Source organism: Phalangium opilio, unplaced genomic scaffold (assembly GCF_054372755.1).
Source record: "Phalangium opilio isolate 3A_F unplaced genomic scaffold, DU_Popi_V2 ptg000070l_1, whole genome shotgun sequence".
Classification (NCBI taxonomy): Eukaryota; Metazoa; Arthropoda; class Arachnida; order Opiliones; family Phalangiidae; genus Phalangium; species Phalangium opilio.
Window position 1 is genome coordinate 7567179 of NW_028324182.1, and position 13449 is coordinate 7580627.

Genomic DNA, 13449 nt, shown 5'->3' on the forward strand with positions numbered 1-13449 from the left:
TCATATATATGATTCGGTGGTCGCCTTAAACCGTCACTTCGATTATACATATAGCTAATTAACATTTATCCCAGATCTAACTAATCCTTTACGCTACCTTATATTACAGCTCCGAGGCGCGAATCGAGCCTTCGTTTTAGTTTGCTAGATTCAAGGGCCAGTGAAACCTTCAAGCAATAATTCAAGCCTAAAACGTTTTAATTTTTATTATTGTAAGCGTATGAAACAATGAATATTTCGAATTGAGAGGATGATGCAGAGGTAGATGATTTCAAGTTGACCTTCCCTTTAACAAGGACATCAACTGACCTCCTAAAATTTTCCAGTACTTTCCTTCAATAGTCCTAACGCTAAACAGGGAGAGGTGAGCTATTTAGGCCTTGCCGCGCGTATTCCCAAAGTGGATTTTCGGTATATACACGCACAGCCAAGGAGTTTCTCAATTAGTCCGAAGTTATTTATCGAACTAGATGAAGCCCCTTTCTATAGCTCTTTCCACGTTTTGCCATTCGTGGTGCTACGGTAATCGATAAATATAATCACGATAAAAGCCCGGTACGATATTTGAGAGATTTAAGTCTTTCGGAGCATTATGCTTCATTCCCCTTTTCCGTTCACGATGACTACTTGAATGAAGATTTGTTAGGGGAAAGCGGAGAAATAGGGTAAGATAAGTTACTTTCACCATACATTCACTGATATTCAATGAACTAACTAATATTCGTAATATCATGGGTATAGTATAAGTCTTTGGCAAGATTGAGATCAAATTAGCAATAGGGTAGACGGGAAGACTAAGAGGTAGGGAAGAATAGGGGAAGGAAGGCGCATTACGTGCCAGAAACCTTACCTATAAGGACGTTACAAACACCGTACCAAATTTCTCCCAAGTGCAGCTATAAGAGTCCTATAACACACGTGGACATGGTAAGCCCAATATGAGTAATTATACACAAATTATGCCAAGTCGTAAATTTTCTACCGTATTTGGAAGATATAGCCTAGAGAATATTGAATTCCCTCGTGAATAATGAAAGTTCTGTTCAACTTTGATAAATTTTGAAGTGCTTTTGCAGTCTCTTTAAGGTATTTTCCAACTTTCTTTTCAGATATATCTATCTTTGAGCCTCTAACATTGTACAATTAGGCTGTAAATATTGATTGCTTCAACATGCACATCAGATACTGTACTGCGTTTTACAGATGGGGAGTTACTGAATATTCTTGGGAAAATGAAATAAACTAAGCGGATGGAAGTATACTTAACATAATCTATTGATTTTCATCCGCGACTGGGGATTTTCTAAAGGATTATTTCGAAATTGGAAATCGGGCATATTTAATCAAACAATAAGCGGATGAGATAAGCGCCAGCGAAATTTGATCTATTCAATTCTGGAAATTTGAAATAATCAGGAACAATCTGGATTTCGTCCAAGTCAATTCAAAGTTGGAAATCCAAGTAAAATATACAAGCTTACTGACTTAAATCTCATAATGAAACTTGACTCAAACCGTATACTTTAACTAAAATGGAACAATGATGGAAAGGGATAGTGTTCTAATGTTTGAAAAGAAAAATTGGAATGACTGAAATTACGCCATTTATTTTTGAAGGTTTCATCGCGAGATCACGTTTGTTGAAAACTCGTATATCGAAGTTTCAATTTCGGGAAAATAAAGGCCCCATGATCGTATCTTATTTTTATTTTGGTATGGGGTGGTCTGATAGGAAACCATTAAAACTAGATTCTCTTATGGTAAGGGATAAAAATAGATGGAGAAAAGCGTTATAGCGAGAGAGAGAGAAAAACATCCCACTCTCTCTTCCGCTGTTATTACGAGACTCTAGGACGTTGGATGCTGGAAAAGGAACCGCGACTTGAGGGAAAGAAAGGCATAGCATTCCTCTAACAACCATTTCCTCAGCGTTCAAAGTTTTTCTTTTTTTCCACAGTTTTCTGTTTTAAGTCCTTTAGAAACGAGCTGGTTTACGGAGTTCTTGATTTGATAAATCGCGCAGAAGTTTACTCAACTAAGGTTACTTAATTGTGAATGGCTACACGTAACTTAAAAACATTACAAGGTAAGCATTGAGGAACAAGTTACTCTCATGCAGGCCGACTTTCTAGTTAAATTTTTATATATAAGGAGCTAAAAATCCTACGAATTTGCAATTCAATTGAATCGAAGGTGAATTTTAACTTTAACGAAGAAGATATTGTTAATTTGAAACATTTGTACCCCTATCTTCAGCAGCATAGAAAAGGTATTAATATTTGAGTGGGCCATTATAGAAAAATGGTAAAATTGCGGTACAAGTACTGCTTTCGTGGTTTTGAGGTTCTGACTGGCGAGACTTGTTTCATGGCCTTTTCTTTATTTTCATCCTTTATCAAAGCGAAACTCGCGTGTCTCGAAAGAAGAGTTCCGGTGTTTCTAATTAAAAGGAATTAAGACTAAAGAGCAAAGAAGATGGAGGATATACGTGTATATATATTCTTCTCTTATCCTAACACATAGCGCGCCAAAAAATTGGCCCCAAAAAGAACCTTGTACTCTCCCGAGAGGAATGTTTATGGCAAATCAGCTTTACAAAAATAAAATACTTTATTTCAACGAAATGAAACATTCGCTTCGATATCCAATGTTAGGTCCTTAGTTAATTAAGGCCTATTAAGTCTTAGGTAAAAGGACCCCGTGTTGGGCAACATCGAAATTAGGTCCAAAGGTGGAGTGGGGGTTGTAGAAAACCGAGACACTGGAAAATTAGATTTGCCCAAGACCCAAACCTAAAAATGAATTATATTTTGCTTTTTCTACGGCTTGAGCGTGCGGTAATAATTTTTGATAAATTACTTTTCGGTTATATTTTTAGGTTTAACCGACCTTAAACCTTACCTATACGTAAGCTACCTTGGAAATTGCTTGGTGCTATAGGATATCGTTATTAAATTATGGGTTGTTCGCCTTTGGCTTGCAGCTTGAATTATACGGCCAATAATTAATGCCCGCTGCCAACTTAATGGTTTAGAGCTAATGGAAAAATCTCTACAAAAGAGACGCCAGATACTTTTAAGTATTTTTATAAGAATTTGTGACGGATATCGCGTCTAAAACGCCTTAAAACTAAAAGTAAAAATACGCGAGAAAATATCCGAAATTGGTAATCTAATTACTTACGTTTAGTTGCTTCCAACTACAAAATGGCTTTCTCTGACCTAAACTGGCCCCAACAAATTAGCTCAAAACAGTATTTAAGACGTTTATCCTAAATTATTTGAACTAATAATTACTATATCTATTAGTGACTCTGAATGTATGGTAGGTTACAACCGTAACGGAGCGCAAAACACTGACACCTTTGTCCACGTCTTGAGTTCTAAAGCATGCCTACAATACATCACGATCTCACCTATTACTTCAGATACCCCCCTTCCCCCACCAAAAAAAAAAACACGGAGTAGAGAATCGGAGGTTCACGTGACCTTCCTGCTTTTAAAGAGCAATCGATAATTCGCCCAATAAGACAAAAGAGTAACCAATTTGGCCGCGTCTCTTTAAAAGGAAGTATATCTTGCCTAAGAAAAAAAGAAATCCGGAGTTCTGCTGGCAAAGTTAGGTCTAAGGGTTCCGTCGCTGTGTTTCTTCTTTTTCGTTCACCGCCCAACCAGCCTTCCTTTTTTTTCTATTTTTGGTGGGGCGGAAAAGACATTCATCATGATTTGCAGAGAAGGAACTAGCTTAGGGTTGAGAGGAGTGAGTAGACGCCATTGGCACACGCGAGCTAAAAGATATAGTACAGACTAGACTATACAGAGCTCAGAACTAAAAAAAAAAAAAATTAAAAAGCTCGAAGCGTAAAAAGTTCCATAGTAGAAAAAGATAGATGGAATATATATATACGTACAGGGTGTTAAACTAGGCTGAACTTCGTGTCGTGTCCCGAGTCTCGTTAATCATTTTCCTTCGGATCTTAGTTATAATTTTCATGTAATTATTCATCCGGCTTGTTATCTTCTTATATAAGGTAGGTACTTTAATAGTTTGAATTTATACGTTATCCAGAAGTAATATTCTTATTTTCAATTTCATTTTTATGCCGTCCTATGTCCACTCCGTTCGTAATCATTGTTGATTTACGCTTTACGACATAAACATATAAATAGTGGATGATGTAAGTCTGGAATTTCCCGGATTCGAATACCATCAACGTTAATATTGAAAGTTACCAATATTTATAATGTTTTTCAAGCTAGACGCTCTCAGAGGATTACTATAGCCATAAGTTCATAAGATATGTTCCATGAGTTTGTTACTGATTATTGATAGATTCTCGTAAAGCAACGCCTGGTGAGGTGCTGTCAAAGGCTTAGTACAGACTAAATAGGAAGATGGACTTCAAAACCGACTGTAGTCAATTCTCGCGTTGTTCTCGAACTATCTTTAATTACGAAGTATATGTAGTGTCATACTTAGGGAATATGTTTTATAAACTTATGCTATAACAGACAGATTAAGTTCGCTTTTTAAAATATCATTTTCACCAGACCTTTCGTTTTAAAGTTGATAAAAACTAAAAGAAATTAGAGGCCTACGCAAATTTAGTAGATCAAGCGCTGAATGTTAGGAGAATAACGCTTTTTAAATATCTTACACGCAATAATAAAAATAAATAAAAGATTTTCCATGGGTGTAACAAATGGTTCTTTCCTAATTGGTTTAATCTATAACGTCTATTATATATAACGTGTCACACCCTGTATATTTATCTATCTGCTTGGTAGAAAAAGTCATTGGCAGATTTTAGGCGCGCCGAGGGAGTTTTAGATCCGGCGGATAGCGAGTTTAGGAAATTTATTATGAAAGACGAGCGAAAAAACGACAGTTCAGAAAAAATTTTGATACGAATAAAAAAAGAAAATGTCGTAAAACTTAAATTAGGCTTATCAAATTTTTTTGACTTTTATTCGTCACAAAAAATAATCATGATATTTTTTCATTTTTTCCCATGGTTGTTAAATATAAATGGTCTATTATTAAAGGTAAAATGAAACGTTGGATCAAATTTCTGGCCTAATTCTAAACGTTAAATTTAGTAGTCCTGACAGATAACGGTTAAAATCGTTTCTTACACCATTTACTATAGATATAACTATCTATTACAAGAATAATACGATGATCATTTATAAATCTCGAATGGAGGACCATCCCCCGAATATCGTCTCATGTATATAAAGTTATATATACAACATGGCTTAGATATTTGAAGTCCAAAGCTTCCATCATTTATACTCCCCTACTCAAAAGTAACCTTGTTTTCGACATCATTATTTCAGTTGGGTTATTGTTCCTCCTCAAATAGCTAAGTAACCCTGTACATATATCTTATCGAATATCGCCGAAATAACCCTTTAAACTATTAATACTATTAATGACGTAAGAGTTGGGATTAGCCCGAGAAAGGAACTATATAGAGCGAAAACATTGGATAGAGGGGAAGAAAAAAAAATAACTCTAAAAGCCAAAGTATGTTAAGCATCTTCTTTGGGGAAAGAGAGATAGCCATTATTAAACCTCGAGAGAATTTATGGTACAAATTGAAGACAAAATAGGCGGCCACACAAAGCTTCCATCGATCACGATGAGAAAAGTTCAAATGGGCCGAGGCCCGGCTGGCCTAGAGACTATCGTGGAAAAACCATCAGATGTTAAATTGTTTAAGAAAGAAAAAGCTTCGGATAGAATACCGAAAACGAAAAGCCCGGGAAACATTGGGAGAGTTCAAAAGCGTGCTCTGCCTCGCCCGGCCCAGTCCGCCAGGAAACAAAGAGTTAAGCATTAACCTACAGAGCCCAAGCCATAGTCAAACAAGTTCGCAAACGCTAACTAAAGAACCCATCAAATTTTAAATTGTTGGAAAAGATGGTATTGACGTCATGTAATGGCTATGCGACATTTGAAAAGAAATACAACATATAGTTCATATAATCAGAAGGGGATAATAGAAGAAGGATGACACAGTGTATCCTCTTAATACTTTAGTTAGGTAGCAAGATTCTTCCCAAGGCTCACCCTTTTTGTTTGCTCTCCTGCTCATCAAACTTCAGATGTACATCGCACCATGGGGTGAATTCTATAACTGTTTGGTACTAAATCCTCAGCAATCAACCCACAAACCTTGATTGTCTTGACGTGGGATCAAAATCCATACGCGCGCCTTGCAAATAGTTAAGGGCTAATAGAGCAACGATTAGGAAACTATTATCGCGTATCATGTGATTCAGTTTAGTAACCCTGCTCCAAATACTGATGTTGGGAAGAATCATGTTACTTTACCCCGCTTTGTGCTGTACACTTCCCTCGAAGAGAAGTATTATATACTTCTGATATAATATAAATACTTAGTTGCAACAAGGGATTTAAAAAAACCTTTCGTGTTCCTCAAGGTATAAATACAGAGTGACAGCGTATAATCTACATTTTTGTATTAGAAATAATAACAATCGATTCCTTTCAAACTGGTCAAAGCAAAATACCTACATACCCTACATTTCGAGGGAGTAAAATTTGAAAGAAAAGTTATAACTACATACTATTCGAAAGGGTGGTCAGTGGGGAAAGGTGTGGTAATTCATGGCTATACCGCTATTAGCATTATCGACCGTTTTTAATTATTTAGCAAACCTCGATCCGCATAAAGCACCGCGTACCCCGTTTAGAAACGTAGAGAAAAATTACAAGAACGGCAGCTTCCATGAATATTAAAGACATCTAAATAAGAACCCTATGGTTTGGCGTGCAGAGTTCCGTCAAGAATATACAGACGATTCACTCATAGCATTATTTTTACCAAAACATATTTCGTGCTGTCGAAAGAAACAGTTCCCTTTCCTTGTCACAATATGTAAAGATGTATAGGGAAAGAGAATTCCGTGTGCAACTGTGTTCTATTCGTACGGATCGATTGCTAACTCTCATTCGTAATTAATAAACTGATTGTCTGCAATATTGCAACGTCGCCCACTCAATTCTCAGGGTATTGCGAGTCTTTGCGTCGTGTTTTTCTATTCTCGAGAAAGGTCCAAATTATTTCTTTATTTGAAGACTGACTTGAGGTGTAGGAAACTTCCTTATTCGGTGTTTCAACATTTCAATGCAATGCGAATTCTTAAAGAAAATTTTGAAATAAATTACAACATTTGTCCAATCCCTTGGTATGGGAAAGCGGCCTCTGCTCCCACGACTTTCTTAGTTATATACTTACTACCTGCCACGTAATGAAAAATATTTAATATTTAATTAAGTTTTATATTACATTCCCCGGAGCTAGAGGAATACCCGCTATTTCTTTCGTTAGAAGTGTTTGAAAGATAATTTAATTTTATTATTCAGTAAAAAAAGTACCCCATCTTTATAAATTTAAATTAATATTTATCTTCTTTCCCCCTCTATCATGAATTATTATTATCAAAATTAATTGAAATTTATTACCCGTTTTTTTATCTTGTGAATACCTGGATTTAGGCTATGTAAATACAGCCTACAGTCCCTACACTCTAGGGTCCCTAAAGACTAAAACTCGTTCCTGAACAGGGGTGCGGAAACGTTTTGAACACACTTGTATTGGCGCGTGAGTCGTGACCTAGAAAACAGAGTTGAGCGCGTGCACTACACCGGAAACTCATTTTTCAGCAGCTAGAACGCGCTGGAAAAAGGGGTTTTGGCGGCAAAAGGATACGCCCGAATTACAATAGCGTATCGGGCTAGTTTCCATTTCTTAAAGCTATAAAATAAATTAATGAAGAAAACTTGGGCGTGCAGAAAAGTAACAGCACCATATCGAGCTCTTCTTTTTCTCTCACACCTTTCCCTGGATATTTCTTACAAAAAAAGCGTACTCTTGGGAAATCAGCGATGCCTGCTGGGAACCAATGAGAGCTAGGCGATACCAACCACGAATTTTCACACTTTAACACTCACTTGGCGCGAACTAGCCCGAGAAAAAAAATAATAAGTATGGTTCATTAAAATAAAGGTACGGATTCTACGGAAGGCGTGTATTATGTTACGCGTTAACGACTATAAAAATTCTTTTTCCACGACCCTACGCTAATCTTATACGTCATCAAAATATAATATTACTTTATAATAGTAATGTAATGAGGGTATGGCGCTGTATTTAGCTTCAAATTGGTTAAGCGTAAGCAAGAAGCGATATCTAGTTTACTAGGAAGAAGGTTTAAGATGCCTAAGTATTCGCGCCCCATAGTCCCAGTCCCCCTTTCAAAATTCAAGGGGGGACGTAAAAGGAGGCCGGGCTATTTCGCCTCTCCTCAGTCGGAAAATACGTAATTTTCGTCATTCGCGTCACGCTGACGTTATTTTTCAAGAACCAATGAGATTCTGATTGTAATTTAGAGGCGGGGATTAACTCCGGACCTACGTTAGGACTGGAGATAAAGCTGGAAATGTGGCAAATTTTAGCCTTCTCCCTAGTAAACTAGATATCGCTTCTTGGCGTAAGTTCCTAACATACCAGTATGTATTTAGTCGTTTACGATCGTCTTACTATCCCTTATTTATATTTACTTTGGCTACGAACTAAATATTTTTTAAAGGAAAAAGTCACCTCAAACGACGGTGTTTAAACCATTAACTTGCATCGTTGAAAATCCTGTACAAATTCTAACAGTTATGTAAATATTAGGAGTGATATTAGCAACCGCTACGGGGTATACATTGCGTTGAATATTTTAAAACGCCGCGGGTAGGAAATAATTTCAACATACTACTATAAGAGGTGAAAAAACACCCGGTTTGCTACACGACGTCGTAGTGGGGCGTTAATAATATCAATAAGCCGTAACCCGGAAGGAGAAGGGAAGAATATGCCATGAGGAAGATGGAGAGATCGCGCGGAAAGAACCAACCATTCCAAAGGAAATCACCTGTCATTTCAAGCCTGCCTTTCACCAGTTTAACGCTTTTAAAAACTGTAATCTTATCGAAGGCGTGCGCGAGACTGTTCGGGATTTTGATTGAAATGGTTCATGGAAGTATAAGGGGAAGGCCTCGATTCAAGCGGAAAAATGAGGGAATAAGAAACGAAATTGAAACTTTAACCGTAAGTTGCGGGGTCTACCTAAATACGTCTCGCGACCAATCAGAAACATCTGTTGTTTCACGTCATAATATTTTAAACGGGAAACTGGGTTAGACAAGTAAGATGTCAAAATAATGGCTTTCAAAACAATGAAAAAATGCCAGGATAGAAGAGATAAATTGTAAAACAAAAAGTAATTATTACAAAAGACTAAATTTGGCACAAGCTTCTTACGTATTTTTATGAGTATTCTTCTCTCTGAGCAATAATGTTCAGAGGGAAATACATTTCTACAGGGGCAAAAGGTTAATCCAATGGAAACGTTTCAGCCTGTAAGTTGGCTTTCTTTCAAATGCCCTGTAAGATTTTAAACCTTCAAAATTAAATTGGTGTAACGTTGTTTTACGATAGATTATTGTCAAAAATTATTAAAAATTAAATAAATTAAATAAATTAAAAATGTGAAATAAGTAATAATATCAAACAAAATTTGTAAATGAGTAGTATATTAAAAAAAACTTTGTTTATGTTTTATTATAGTCGCGCCAAAATAAAAATAGGCCCAAAGTAAAAGCTAGGGATCACTGCGAGTAAGAAGAGAAAAAAACCATTGGTCCGTTCCATCTATTCCATGAGAAAATGACGGATTGTTACGGGAAAGAGATGAAGGAAAAAAAGTATTTAGGCCTAATTCTCCGGGAGACTTTTTCTATACAGTCAGTCTTTTTCCTCTACGCGCTATTTCTCCCAAGATTATATTCTTCTTTAGGCTATCCGCAGAGCATTGGCTTCTCTCATCTCATCCTAAAAATACTATACGCTCAAAGGCTCAAAGTATATATTAGTAAGGTAACTAGGATTCTAATAATCCCACCTTCCATCTGTATTGTAAGCTATATCTCTACGTTATAGAGTCAATGTTTACCATAGTGGTATTAAATCGAGCTCTTATCATAGAAAGAAAAATATGTAGAAAATAACATAGTGGGAAAATACTAGATATAAGATTTCGACTGGAAAAGAATTATCTTTTTTCCCTTTCTTTAACGGGAGTACTAACCATTCATTTTATCCACGCTTTTTTTTCTGGTTAAAGTCGGGATGAACTGATTCAAACTCAACCCAGCCCTTGTTTAAGTAAATCTGATAAATCATGATGAAAATTCGAATGAAATCTGCGCTTCCGCGTCTTTTATTTTTGAACTAACTCAGGTGAACAGAATGAAGAGCTCTCGTAAGAAATTATCAACAATTAACAATGTGAATTGTAAAATTTACAAAGTATTTCAGCCTCCCTTGAGAGAAATAGAGCAAAAATTCGTAATAACGGTGTATACTGTAGGAAGGTTCTTTCGTATTAAGCTGATTCGTGGGCGCACGAAGCTTCGTTCAAGATTTCGGAATAATATAAAAAGAATTTCTCCCGCTAGACTTTAGAGCATCACGAAAGCGTGGGATGCGCAAGCATTCTTTCCCAGTTTCCCTTCTAGCCGCGCTACTACCGAGAAAAAGCGAGGCCCAAAAATATGGAAATGGGTAAAGGAAAAGGATAGGAAAGAGCCCCTCTTCTCCGAGTCTCATAAGCTTTCTCTTCCAGGCTATATACCTTTTTGGTCCGCGAACGCCTCTTTTCCAACCCGTATCGATTTTTGGAAGACGAGGTTACTACCCCTTTTACGAAACCTAGATCTACCCGGGGCCCTAGAACGAGAAGGGCCAACACCCTATTATCATCTACGAATATTTACGGACTTCCAGAGAGTTTGGATACTTTTGAACAAGGCTTTACATTAATTACAAACCTTTATTTTTTACAAAACAGAAATTAACTCAGCTGCAATTACCCTTAAGACGTTTATTTTCATTAATATATATATTAATAAAAATGCAAGTTTCAATATTAAGATAGCAAAAATGCAACTTTCCCACCACTTGAAACAAGAACCCTTTAAATAAATGAGGAGAGAAACTTTAGGAATTTTGCAAAGTCTCGAATTACTTCCGTTTTCTATGACGGAAGAATAAAGACTGATTCCCTTTATTTTTATAGTAATTTTTTAGTAAAATGTTATTCAAATAATCATTCAGTTAATTTAGAATCAAATACCAAAATTTTTCGTTCTATCATTTAAAGTTTGGGTTCAATTTTGGCTATCCTTTTCTGGAACTAATATTTAATTAATCTTATTAATGTTATTCTCAATGGACCTGGAAGTTGTCTCGTTTAGTTTCCAAAATATAACACATTAAAGATTACAGAGCTCTAGGGATTTACCCTAAAATTAAACCGGCGTGTTTGCCATTAATTAAATAATTAGAAATCTTTACGCATTTGTACTTTCCAAATTAGAAAAACACCTTTAATGTATTTAAATATTTAGCGAAAGATCTTAGACAAAGTTTCGAACCCTTTTAGAACTATTTTCTCTCTTAAAGATATATTTAAAATGTTTACTATTTTAAAACTCGAGAAACCTTATTCAAATATGTGGAAAAAAACATTTTCCATTCGCGATATTAATCAAGTCTTTAGGAGTTTTGAGGGCGTGAAACTCATTTTTGGTTCTTGAAAAACGAAAAGCAGACGACGTGAAAAATGGGAGTGAGTGAGAGAGGGGGGGGGTAAAGTAAACTAGCTAAAAGTAATAAATATTTATAAGCGAGTTGATGTTGAGTTGAAAGGCGTCCGAATTTGAAGTGCGAAGCATCATAAACTGTGCTTTAGAGACTTCAGGGTGTATGGCAGTACGCCAAATCAAAAAGTACGTTTAAAATGACGAGCCCTTCGCGATGAAAGGTTGTGAAATTTATAAAAAGGGGTGGGAATGAGTAAGGAAGGGGAGGGGGGTGTCAGAAATCTATTCGAATATTGATTGAGCACCCCTTTCACAACTGAAAGAAGGGCGGATAATTTTAGAAAAAAATAATAGACTTCACTTTTTATTTTTGAAGACTGACCCTTTTATAAAAAGGGTTGTGTACAGTCACGTTTGCTTTATAAATAATTAAAACTTGCTTCAAAGTGATTATACGAATTAGACCAGTTGATCTACACGCCCAGAAGAAAATTAAACAAAGTCCTGATAGAATAAAGCGTTTAAAGTAATTTAAAGTTTTGAGGGCGGGCATAGATTATTTCTTAATTATAAAGTGGCAGCATAAACTAGCCGCTCAAAATATTTTAAAAACAATTTTCACCATCTTCAGTTCACACACTTCTGGATTTTCACAAGTTTTTATTTACATTCGATTTTACATAGAATGCAACTGTTAGTAAATGGCGTAACAATAAATACAAAACTGTTCAACAAAGGGGCAAATTCCGATTGCGGAAATAAAGTTGCAATGCGGATCGCATAAATATATTCGGGAGTTCAACCTGAAGGCAGTATAGGCGCGCGCATTGCCTTTGGTTTAAAAATTAATGAAAACCACGGCCTTGCCTTTCCCTTATGGCATGTAGGCGAACTATATACCCTACTTTTTACGTATGTACCCCTCGCATTCAAATCGCACAGGTACCACCTATTCTTAGTTCAGCGGCCAAATAATTTCACGGTGGGTTTGATCTAAGGCTTTGGGGGCCCCTCATCTCGTAATTTCAGTCCGGTAGTTGGGGAAAAAAACGTTCGTGGAATGAAATGTAAAAAGAACGAATGGTGGTGGTGAGGGATGAGGGGTAATGGAGTTTTTCTATTGGAAAGGGCGCAGTTGGAACATAACTCACGCGCTGGCTAGAGTTATCCATGTATAAGAGTTAAAAGTAATGGCCTATTATCGAGGGAGATTCGTGTAAAAAGGGCGCTAGATTGTTTGTCTTTGAAACACACGGCGCAACGTACTCTAGCGGTGTCAAACAAAGACCAAAGGCGTCAGAAACAAGACTCCCAAGTCCACCCCCACATACACAATCCCGCCAAATACCCAGAAAGGGCGGGAATCGACCCCTTAAAAGCTTTTTTGGATTTCCACGTGACATTGTAGATTGAGCAAGTGGGGGAGAGTTATTTAAATAATGGTGGCTATTAGTAGCCCTAGACCCTAGGTAGATAGTACACGGCCCAACTTTAACGACTATCTGGGGCTTCAACTCATGGATTTCGAAAATTAGCCGAATATTAAGTGTTACCAGATCTATTCGATTAAAGGTGTGGTAGCGCCTCAAATTGGGCAAGATACATATTTTCGAAATCAGCCTTTCGAGAAATTTCATCGCGGTAGGTTTTTAGGAGCTACTATTCCTTTAATAACGTATACGAGCGTATAAATAATGAGCATGGGGATACGAATTAAGGTACGAATGCACCTATGGTAATCAAACCCCTTCATATGTTGAGGACAAT

The 13449-nt window shown here is 36.6% G+C and overlaps 1 protein-coding gene across 3 annotated transcripts in view; it reads right to left on the bottom strand.

Moving 5' to 3' along the window:
* The window catches only part of LOC149661378 (protein turtle-like), a 123332-nt gene that overhangs the window by 60789 nt on the left and 49094 nt on the right, over positions 1–13449 (bottom strand). The gene's annotated exons all lie outside the window — the stretch shown is intronic.